This window comes from Panulirus ornatus, chromosome 4 (genome assembly GCF_036320965.1).
Source record: "Panulirus ornatus isolate Po-2019 chromosome 4, ASM3632096v1, whole genome shotgun sequence".
In the NCBI taxonomy this organism is placed as follows: Eukaryota; Metazoa; Arthropoda; class Malacostraca; order Decapoda; family Palinuridae; genus Panulirus; species Panulirus ornatus.
The window spans coordinates 65,515,255-65,527,275 of NC_092227.1; the positions used below are offsets into that span (position 1 = coordinate 65,515,255).

The 12,021-nt window shown below is 42.7% G+C and overlaps 1 protein-coding gene and 1 long non-coding RNA gene across 3 annotated transcripts in view; one reads left to right on the forward strand and one right to left on the reverse strand.

Annotated features, from left to right (window-relative positions):
• LOC139764552 (uncharacterized) overlaps positions 1 to 12,021 on the reverse strand; it is a 482,407-nt gene that overhangs the window by 79,278 nt on the left and 391,108 nt on the right. The gene's annotated exons all lie outside the window — the stretch shown is intronic.
• The window catches only part of LOC139766757 (ras-related and estrogen-regulated growth inhibitor-like), a 156,288-nt gene continuing 145,842 nt past the window's right edge, over positions 1,576 to 12,021 (forward strand). The window contains exon 1 of one of the 2 annotated variants that reach the window (XM_071695680.1): positions 1,576 to 1,742. The gene's annotated coding sequence lies outside the window, so the exon portion shown is untranslated. The remainder of the gene's footprint in view (positions 1,743 to 12,021) is intronic. The other variant, XM_071695688.1, reaches the window with a different exon arrangement.

Here is a 12,021-nt window from a genome sequence, read left to right on the forward strand (position 1 = left end):
GACAGGATCAACCTCCTCTTTCGTAGAGATTTGATTCTCTTTGTGTCTACAGCAAAGCTCACTCTATCATAGATATCCTCTAGGGGCTAGAGTCTAGGCTAATCATGCTTAACCTCCCATTCCTGAAACACTGTTGTTTCTCTGTTAGCTTTTCTTCAGCATGATGTTCTCTATTTACTCTCTGATTATCTTTCGCACTGGCTTAAATACTACACTCGTCAGGGAAACCGGTCCCAAGTTCAGCGCCTCCTTTCTTAAAGATAGGTACGATGTTTGTCTTCCACCACTCCCTTAGCACTTTACCTTTTCCCTGTGACATCTCGAACAAACATTTCGTTTTTTGAAGTGTGTCCTCCACATATCTTCAGCACATGAGACTTATATGGGTGATATATGTATTTGTTCGCTATTTTCTACGTAGCGAGGCGGCGCCAGGAACAGACGTACAGAGGCCGTATTCCCTCACATCCATTCTTTAGTTTTCATGTGTGATGCACCACAACCAGGCTCTACAGACCTCTCCACCGTTTACCCCGGCCGCTTCACAAGCCCTGGTTCGACCCCTATTTACAACACTGTTCCAATTCATTCTATCCCGTGCATGCCTTTCAAAATTTTTTTCACTCCATCCATCTGCAGTTTCACCTCCTCCTTGGAGCTTCCGCCTGACCACACTCTCGAAAGGACATGTCTTAGCGTCGCTCCTGTAATCTCAGTTCTTTATAACAAATATGCTTCCCGGAAAAAGATAAGTTTATTTCCCGTTTATTTTCTCAGCACTATAATAGGATTAGTTTAGGCGTCAAAAAGAAGAGAGGAAAGAGGAAAATTAGGTGACAAAATGAAGTTCTGGGAAGAAGAGGCATGTTTTCTTATGGCAAAGTCTACAGAAATAGTGCAGAGGGAATCTTAGTTTCAGGTATGGTAGATATTCATAAAGCCAGGGGTGTTACCATGGAGACGAAGTTAGAGGATAGCTCTACCATCCAACCTCCAATATCCTTCCAGATCCACTCATTATTCGACTTACATCATTCTTCCAGATCTATTATTTCTAAACAATCTACCTTATCCCTCCCTACCCATCCTGTTTACTTTCCCAGTATCCTTTCATTTCCTAATTTCCCCCCAGCAACAACGTCCTCCTCATCCTTCCAGCTTATTCCGTTGTTTACATAACCAGCCCTCCAGCAGCCACGCCCTAATCAGTCTCCTCATTTACTACCTAACTTTCTTCCAGCTTTGATTGCAAGTGTCTCCCCAGACCTTAGTATCTTTCCTATCATATCGCCTTAACATTTTCCTTATCTTTTCAGTCTCCCATTATTCTCTCCTATTAGCCAACACTGGAGTCCTCTCTATCTCTTCATTTCCTGAGGCCTACATGATTTACCTAACATTATCTCCTCAGCCACAACCATTCTCACACACCATCCTCTTTCCAGCCACTCGCTATCATTCCAGTAACCACTAACGTTAGTGTCTGGATGCGACCATCTACGTTGGACACTACCTGCCTCAACACACTTGCTGATTTACGCCCCAGACCTTAAGCAGTGGCAAGGTCTGCGGGTCAGTTGGTGTCTGACCACGGTGAGGAGAGGTTGTGCCAGCATCGCTCCGCTCCTCGCCTCCTGCCGCTGTCTCAGACATATGTGTTTACGGTTTACACTGTGGTACGGAGTGACAGCGAAAATACGATTGAACGTCAAATACGTGAAGCGATACTTAACAGATCTAAGGTAAAACTGAAGTATATTGTCTTGCATGTATATATGGATGTATACATCTTTCAGCGTGTGGCTCTTTATGGATATGGATCCATAACCTTGCATGTATACGTGGCCATGTGTATACCTGTGTGGGCATGGGTTTGCGTGTTTTTATTTGGATTATGTATTTGTGTGTCCACGTGTACATAGGTCCATGTGTGTGTGTGTGTGTGTGTGTGTGTGTGTGTGTGTGTGTGTGACAGCGAGTACTTACGAGTACTAGCAACAAAATTTTGTCAAAGGGCAAGGCCAGCGCGTAGCGCTTACCTCAGGAAAATACATTTACGAAGAATGAACGAGTCATGTTAGTTACGTGTTGTCATATCTTATAAATGAAATGGAGAGCCCGTTTGTTTGTAGACTGAGAGCCAGCAGCCTACTTGTGGGTAAGGCTGAGAGATAAGACAGTTACCTAGGCCAAAGGAGTAACACTCGACAGTCACTGAAGTGCTGGCAAACTACGCAGCCATCACTAACCCTCCTGACACCCTGGTGGATAGCACCGGTCATGTACCTCACTGGAGAGTCTAAATGTGGATATTGTGCTTCCAGGTTCATGTTCATGAATATGTGCGTGCATAATGTATATAACGCTTGCGTGCTTCCGTCAGTGTGGCTGCCCTTCTGTCTACGTGTCTTGTGTTTGTATGTGTGTTCACTTGCCGACACGTGGCTGTCTGTCTGTTACAAGCGTTTCTTCTAGAAGGCTGACACATTCCTGTAACGGCTGGCGAAATATACTCTCGTGGGCTGCCAGACGTAACAGTATGTTGACACTTTGGAGATCTCGGGCCCTAACTAGAATTTACCCCATTCTATCAACAGAAAACACAAGATGGCTGACCACATACTACACTGTGCTCAGAACGCTTACGAGGTTTTTGAAAATACCTTAAATGGTAACGTTAATACAGAAAATATTATCCTAGGAATTTATTAGTTAAAACTTCGTTTATATTCGTTTTCAGCACAACTTCAAGACAATCTCTGTCATTCCCCTGACATGATTTATCTTAGAATGGTCTATAAAGTTCGTATATTTACTTCCTCCGAGTTATGTGAAAACACGATGAATCCAGCCACTGTGAGGATCATTAGGACGTCCGTGCATCTGTCTGTCACACCGTGAATAAAACACCTGTTGAAAGTGTTCATACGTCTCCACAGTCTTTACATTCGCTGGTTGTGGACTGAGAAGCTCCTTTATGTATGATGAGGTCAAGACTAAAAGGTCATGTTCGTAGCCGTTATGATTATTATCGTGCGGCCGGCAGCTTAACTGCCGACCGGTAGAAGCTGTCGTCTCTCAGTCGACTGTTTGAAATTGCCGTTCGGTCCGTAAACAAAAGGGATGTATGTTATTTTTCATTTCAGCTTGACCAAGGTTGTCGGAGATTTAAATCTAGACACCTTACTCCCGGAAGAAATCACACCTTAGGCTTTCGACGTATTTAATTGATCTTATCAAGAAGTATAAATAATGCATGAAACATTTATTTCGTTTTTGTACCTTCATGTCTTTAGAATCGCCATTTTCTAGCAATATAAATCTAAATTTGATTAAAAATTCATATAATATCCTGAAGCTGAAAAATCTGTGTCTGCTTCTGTTGCGTTCGACCATAGGGACTATAAATACATCAATATCTTTATGATTTATTTTATGTAGCAACATCCACAAAATTATTACCGAAATCTCGTTTTCGTTGGAATACGTGTCGTTATAAATTTCTTGGTGAATGAGTGTCATAAATTTCCAGTCTCTACCCCGGGGGGTGGATAGGCAAAGCTATGGCCGGGATAACGTACCACCTTAACCCGTGAGGGAGTGTGCCTGTGGATTAGGTCTGATCATTGCTCGTGTTCTTCACCTCTGTCTGAAAAACCCAGACTCTCTCCCTGCACACATGTCCTGATGCACTTCACTGTCCATCGTTGTCAGTTTTAAATGTCTTCAGACTTTGAAACTCTTCTTATTCTCATTTTCTTAAGAGCTTAGAATCCCACGCCCTTCTTTCAAATCACCATCATGGCTTCCATGGTGCTAGATCTAATGATGATCTCTGCAACCCGCGACATCTCCAAAAAATTTTGACAGGGTGTGACAAAAGTCTTTGCTTTCTAAACTTTTGATTTTCCTTTTAGCTTTTTTTTTTTTTGGCTTCTCTATTCAAATGCGAGTCGGACCAGTACGTCCTATATGATGAAGCTATTTCTATCTCTCACTCTAATGACACTGACATCTCTCTAGGTTCTCCTCTCGCCTATTCTCTTTCCTCTTCTTTCCTCTAACGATCTTCAGTCTTCATCATCGAAACTTATCAACTCTTTCCATCTCCTCCTCACTCTTACACTTGTTCTTTACCTCATGGTGAATATTTTTCACTTGATCCGGAGTGACAAGTTCTTTGACGAGACCGTTCTCCCAGTGATGCAGCCTCGCGAAAGGTGGCTTTTCAGTCATGGTGTAACCTCGAGCAAGTGGAGTCCGGTAACACACACACACACAACACACACACACACACACACACACACACACACACACACACACACACATATATATATATATATATATATATATATATATATATAAAACAAAACTAGTACTGCTTTTATGGGGTTCCATCACCTTTAAGCCTGCACTCCATGCAGGAGCTGAGAGATGATGGACTTCTTCTGCAGCTATAGGTTCCTTTACTAGGATGTACTCCTTTCCGTTAAAGGGTGGTAGAAGTCTTTCACTTGTGGCAAAAGTAAAGAAGTACTTGTAAGGAAACTCTCTCTCTCTCTCTCTCTCTCTCTCTCTCTCTCTCCTCTCTCTCTCTCTCTCTCTCTCTCTCTCTCTCTCTCTCTCTCTCTCTCTCTCTCTCTCTGTATTTATTTATCTGTCTGTCTACTTATACATCTATCTCTCCTTCCATCTTCGATCTTCCCTCCCTCCCTCCCTCTCTCCATCCCCATGACATGTATGATCACCTCCCGTGCTGACACCTCGTCCACTCAGCACGTCAGTATGTCCCTCTCTTTCATCCCCACCGTCAGCAGGAATAGGATCCCCTCTCACCCGTCTCCTCAGATCTGGTGAGCTGGGTTGATCGATTGGCTTCAAGCTGTTGCGTTATTCATATACTTCACCGTCATGTAAGCCATTATATCCAAACAGGTAGTTTCTTCATCTGTCATATCCTCGCATCTTTATCAATTCGAGTAAGCTAACTAGATCATCTTAGTCGTAAAATATCAAGAAGCAGTAATTTCTAATCAAGATTTGCCGGCAATTAATTCTAGTTGCAACACGCTTAAGAAGCAGCTCTCTCAGCTGTGTTAGATTGACTTTTTAACTGTTCTTTCTTCACGTAAATGCATGTCGAGTATTTTCGTCACGAAGATATGAACGTATTTCCTTTTTGAAATATTACACTTTGCTGTATTACTGCTCATCGTTAAGACAAGGACTTTATGAGGCGAATCATAAACCCCTGAGCACAACGACATGGCCCTTAATCACGGTGGTACGAGTCTTGCACACGGCGGTACGACCCTTAAGCTAGAAGGTACGAACCTTGAGCACCATGGTATTACCTTCCAGCACGAAGGTACGAGCCTTGAGTACGACCTAACGGCCCTTGAATACGAAGGTACAAGCCTTGAGCTCGACCTAACGGCCCTTGAACACGAAGGTACGACCCCTGAACACGACAGTAGGACCTTGAAGCACAAAGGGACGAGCCTTGACCACTTCCATACAACTGTTTATGATGACCTCATATTTGACTTTCCCCTTAAGGGCCAAGTCAAAATGTCTCGCCGTTCTCTCGTGCTGAAGCGTTTGGGTAATTACCTAAATAGGATTCAAATTTGAGTCTTGCCATACCAGACTAGAACGTTCGGTATCTAGAAGAAAACTCATGCATGAGACATTTCTTTCTGGAAGTCCGCGATTCAACATTCTCAGAAGACCAGACATTTCCTTTGCCTTAACGTTTTCACCAGTATTTACGGGGTACTGTTGCCAGGTATATCTATTTGCATAAATGACCATTTCAGCGGGATAGAAGTCTTATCTGTTGCGCCAGTCAACAATTCCATCTGGTCAGTTACCATGAACAGTACGTCAGACAGAGTTTCCAGTTAGTGTTATAGCAGTGACTGTAGGTCAGACAACGTTACCAGTAGGTTACACAACGTTTCTAATAAGTCACACGACGTTACCAGTCGGTCAGATAACGTTACCAGTCGGTCGGATAACGTTTCCAGTCGGTCGGATAACGTTTCCAGTAGGTCGGTCACTGTTCACACCACATGGGCCATACTGGAAAGCCAGGTAAACGAGGACCCCCGTCATTGGCCACATATAGAAAGTACTCGCGGTCCTAATGATCATTCGGTCGTTGAGTGAACCTTGACGGAGACGACCTTAAAAAGCCCTGGAAGTTGATTGGCCTGAAGGCCGAACAGCCAGCCAATCAGCCAGGCTGGATCATTGGGCTTAATGGCCACTGACGTGTAGGGAAGATCACTGGGCCTGTCAACAAGAAGACCTCAAGGTCTACGACAAGGTCTACAACAACTGAAGACCGATAATCGTATCCTAAATTTTCAATTTATATAAAAAAACACGAAAGTAAAGCACAAGCTCCACCTCCCCCCCCCTCCCCTTCAGCCATATATTCCTCTCTTCGTACCTGCCGACAGGAAAATAGACCTGGGGGAACATCATATCGAGAGACTTTGACAATATCTGTGAGGGAACACCGTATAAAGAGACTCTGACATTAGCTCTGAAGGAACATCGTATAAGAACACTTTGACTTTATCTCTGAAGAAACACTGTACAGAGAGACTGTGACAAAAGAATTATAGGCGAGGACGCGTGGAAGACGCTGTCCAGTCTAATTACAGCCCTTGGCTATTCTAAGCAAGAGGAAAACTTACTCGCTGCTCTGTAAAAAGAAGCTGAAATATGCTCATAATGTCATTCTTGAACAGTCTTAAAATGGACTACATAAGTTTACTAATTACAAGTAATAAATATCCTAATTACAAGTAATTGATATCCTACTTACAAGTAATTGTATCCTCATAATTACAAGTAATTAATATCCTAATTACAAGTAATCAGTATCCTCCTACTAACAAATAATTGATATCCTCATAATTACAAGTAATCAATATCCTCATAATTACAAGTAATTAATATCCTCATAATCCCAAAAGTGCATTACTCCACATTTGTCTGCACTTGTATCCGTTTGCCACTCCTGTAACCAGACACAACAATTTGTTTCAATCTCTTTCATTAAGCTTATCATCTTCCTTCACTTAACCTTAGTTGTTGATTCGTATTGTCGACACATTTTGAGATATAACTCGTGGGCTGCGTCTCCAGGTGACCGATACTGACAATGACAAGAATGTGGACCCATAATCCAAGTCTTGTTCTAGACCGCTGGCTGCGCAATCTAATCGGATTATCTCCGTTTTCTACCTCACCATTTTCTATTCTCCGTGATTCACTTTCTACTTACCAAACAACTTTATGCATTGTACTACATCATGGGATTATTATTTACCATTTTTTCCCTGATTATCATCTATAACATTTTACTTAGATTTGAAATAAGATTAATGAGTTTATAACGAGAGACACATTTTGTTCTATCTTTACTTTTCTTATTTCCCTTATTTCTTAAGTGTTACATTAGCGACCCTCCAATCATTTTCTCACTACAGGCAGTCGGGAAGCATTAACGAACTTCTTCGGTGTGTCTAACATTTTTGATGCGTCAGAAGGCAACGTTAGTTGTCGGACAACGTTTTTAATGGGTCTGATAGGTCTAACGGTCGGTTAGACAAAGTTCATTGGTTAGACAGTAGTGATCATAGGTAAGAAAACACTTTTCAAACGGAAGAAAGCACTGTCAGGAGACCATGGAGGACCAGTAGGCCATGGAGTGTCAGTAGGCCAAGGATCACTGACAGTATTCTTCAAGAAGCGAACAAAGTTTATGCGTACGAGAGTTCACAGGAGTAAGGAAACAGCGCTCAGAAAGGTTGTAAACGCTGAGTATGTTACGCTACGTTGTGTTACGTTACGTTACGTTATATTATAGTGTTGTTACGGCCTGGCCTTATGCGTGTTGGAATATAGGTCACTGAAGCAGAATGGGATGATTACACACAATTTCACGTCAGGTAAAGAAATTAGGTTAATCTCATTGTTACCGAATTTTGAATATAAATCATTCGTACAGTATCTGTACTACCCTCAGAACTGGCTGTCAACGTATGATAAACTACTCATTCTATAAAGTTGATCCAAATTCTAAAATGAATTATAAACAGCCATTGTTTGATCCTGGAGGAATCTCAGAACGAGGCAGGGCGAAGCCTCGCTTAGACCAAATCATTTCTACTGAAGGTCTACCACAAGTGATGCCATTATCTAATCATTTTCAACCCCGTCCTGCGTCTAGCTGACGAGACACTGTATTTGACCAAATGCGCTCTAGTCGCTTATATGGAGGAAGTTCATTCCATTATAAGACTGAGCAGTAGTCTAAGAGATCGAGTCCTATAAGATGATGTGACCCACAACACCCTTTCCTGAAGCGTTAACCAGCACCTGTAAATTCGCGGTGATCCGTGATTGCTTACACGAAGCTCTGTAGATCGATGGTCCCTCGAGGGTATTTTTGCCACACATCGTCACGGCTACAGTCCCTGGAGTAATAATACTGTCGGGTGTTGGAAACCCTACATGAAGATGGATATCATCAGAACACTTCATATCTTGTTTTAATCTGAGAACTTCATTAGTTCTTGTCAAGGGTGGATGTTAACCGAATGAAATACGTCAACTGGAAAAATATATTAGTATTCAGGGGTCAAAAGTTTACGTATCACGAGCGAAAAGGTACGCCAGCCATCTCTGGCTCTCCCATCTCCTTCAAATGAGGTAGCATTAAGTACCTCATAAACCATCATGCTCTTAACTCTGACTCTGTCGCAATCGTGGTGTGGGAGGCCCTACCTCACAAGATGTTACTCGCCATCAGCGTCACCTCACGAGGTAACCACAAACAGAATCAACATAACGTGTCATCATCACATGTACGTGCCCCCGGGCGAGGCTACCGGACGAATGCCGGTACTTTCAAGTTTGAAGTTTCTACTTGAATGATTTAAGAAAGGATGAGAGATTTAGAAATATAGATAAAAGTTGCGTTCTTGGACTGTTGACCTTCAACAGATTCCTGCATCATCATTTGAAGATATTTCACAGGTCAGAAGTAAGAGAGGAAATAGTTCTGTGTCGGAACAAGAATGAGTACCAGACTAAGGAAGAAAATGGAAGTAGGGTGAAGAAAGTATAGAGAAACCGTGGCTATAAAGGAGAACAGAGCCGGAAGTTAAGGATAGAAAGGTCATGTACATGAATAAAAGGTGATAGGACAGAACCTCATAACCTACACCTACACTTCCGTTTCAGTCGAGTAACAAGCGCTCACTCCAACAACAAAACTCCTGTGGCACATCTCAATTATCTTGCACGTTTAGACTCTGATATCTCGAGATTCGTGTCTTTATTGCAACTCATTTCCTCTAACCAACTGCGCTACTAATTCCTTAAACTCTATAACGTTCTTCAGCCTCTTGAAATTGCTGCTTTGAAGGGGTGACCTACTCTTATCCCCCAGCTCAAATCTCTACCTGAGAGGCGTCAACTTACACCACACGGGAAGGCTTTCTGCCTCCCACACACACACACATAGTTGAACTAGAGAGAGAGAGAGAGGGGGGGGGGGGGGGGTTGAAGCCCACACACTCTCCATTCTTAAAGTTCAAGACTGATACCAGAGACCGCCGCAACCAGTCATTCGAACTGTGAACCTGTTTTTCACCTTCAGTCCTTCAGGGTATTTCTAAACAAGTTCATGTCTAAGTAGTTCATTTGATAATTTTTTTTTTTCTTATCAAGGTCTCTTTGCTCTTCCTCCTCTCCTTCGTCTACTTCGTCTTTACTCCACCTATGGCACTTTAACATGCGAACTGGAATAACTTCCGATAAGAAGATTACTCTCTCTCTCTCTCTCTCTCTCTCTCTCTCTCTCTCTCTCTCTCTCTCTCTCTCTCTCTCTCGGCGATGCTTCAGTCTCCGTTGGGCGTATAACAGGATCATTATTGCTGGGAAGAGAGCTATAAGCCTGGTCTTACTGTAAGACTTTCTTCTTCCAACCGTAAACTGGAGAAAAAGTCTCCCTCTGTCAACTCTCTCTCTCTCTCTCTCTCTCTCTCTCTCTCTCTCTCTCTCTCTCTCTCTCTCTCTCTCTCTCTCTCTCTCTTTCAGCCATCGTCTCCGAACGAAATCATTGCTGGTTTGCTATATGTTAGCGGAGAGCTGTTCTTCCTCTACTAACACGTCGTCTCTGGCCAAAAGTATGCCCGCCTTCTGTCGCCGTGGTCTACCTGGCCTTTGCTGTACCGACTGTACTATCGCAACTGATGAAGAAACTTCTTTTTTCCCCAACAACTTCATCATCTCTGATGACTTCAATCTTACCCTCTAACACGCTCCTTACCGTACCCAGGCCTCTCCCTAAAACCTCTTCGTAAAATCCAAAAACCACTTCTGTGACTGGACATGAGCAAGGCGTATATAAACTTAAATGTCATTTTCTTCTTCTATCATGCCTTACAGTAGTGTCTCAAAATCTGTTCCTATGCTTGTTCGATGCGTCGTTTTTTGTTGGAAAAAAATCTCTCGGTTTGGAAACATTTATTGCTACAGTCCATCTCGAGGAAGGATGACCGTTCTGATAATTCTTACCAAATGCTTTGACTTGTGTTTTCAGTCTTTAATTCTCTTTCTTCGATTCCCTTTTCCCTACATATTTAGAAATACAATCCTACGGTTGTAAAGCTTCAACCTCTCCTTTCCCTAACAAAGATAATGTTTCACAAGGCTCTGTCTTGTCTCCTGTCCTCTTTTTCCTTTGAAGAAACAATATTTTTTCCCTTCAAACAATAACTCAACTCGCTCTTTCGCAGAAACTCAACAATTCATTTCCCCGTACATATCTGTTCAGCCTCATCTTCCTTCGTTCGATCCGCCTCGTCTCGTCACGTATAGTACCCACAAGGTTAGATAGTCCAGGCGCTGCAGAGTACCTCGTGGTGAATGTATGGATCCCTTTTGTGGCCACAATACACATCCCTTCTTGTACACAGTCTTTCCTCATAAATTGACAAATCACCTCGTTACTAGTCTAATCATTCCTCATCCCTCTCAACCCAGCGGATTCCTCCGTCAAAACCCAGCGAGTCTCCTTTGAGATATCTGTTGCGTCGGAACTCTTACAATCACTTCATCCCATCTCTATCCATCTCTCTCCCTCGTGGGCCAAAATAAATCTCTTGTTAAACTTTCCCATGAATCCTTCTTTCGCGGTCTAATGAATCCGCTCGCGCACTCATCAAATACCTATTTTGCCATCATCTCATAACATCCGATGCGCACTGACAAATGCTACTGCATAAGATCATGCCAAATTACCTTTAAGGCACAGTGATGTACGAGTAACTAAATCAATCATAACCCCAAAGCTCTACCACGCAGGCATAATCAACGAAGATTAGCATGAACACCTCGAAAATAAACGGCCCCTTCCGGAGTGAAGTGACTATGTCAGTGTGTGCGAGTGTACGATTACTGTTCTAGTCGTGAAGACGAGCTAGGCTATCTGTCCTTCCTGGAGACGCAGCGTCTCCAGTGTGACACAAACATGTGAGACTAGAGCAATGTAAACAACAACATCGATAAGGAAAAGCTGAAATGCGAGAATTATGACGGAAATACCGCCGAGAAAATACAACAGCAATGGATGTCAAGTCTTTTCAATGGATGGCGAGGATAATTTGTAATATTCCGAGCACTGCGGAATCCTTCGAAGGAGGTTCTTAAGGATATTATCGTATCATCCAGGAAAGATACATTAAGAGAAGGTTCTAATAACTACTAGAAGCATCAGTACGTTGCTAATGGAAAGTTAAGTGCGTAATACCAGAAGGTATATTGATCGTACGCCTGGCGAGGCGGGTGTGGCAGCCAGAGGAGCAAACTGCGCACGCGCCGCCGAGTTCCGTTAAACAAGTAATGATAACATGATTGAGAGAACAAACATTACTTAATATTTCGGTTTAATTTGATCAATATCCTCGTTACACTGTTTTTGATGAACCTTCATAC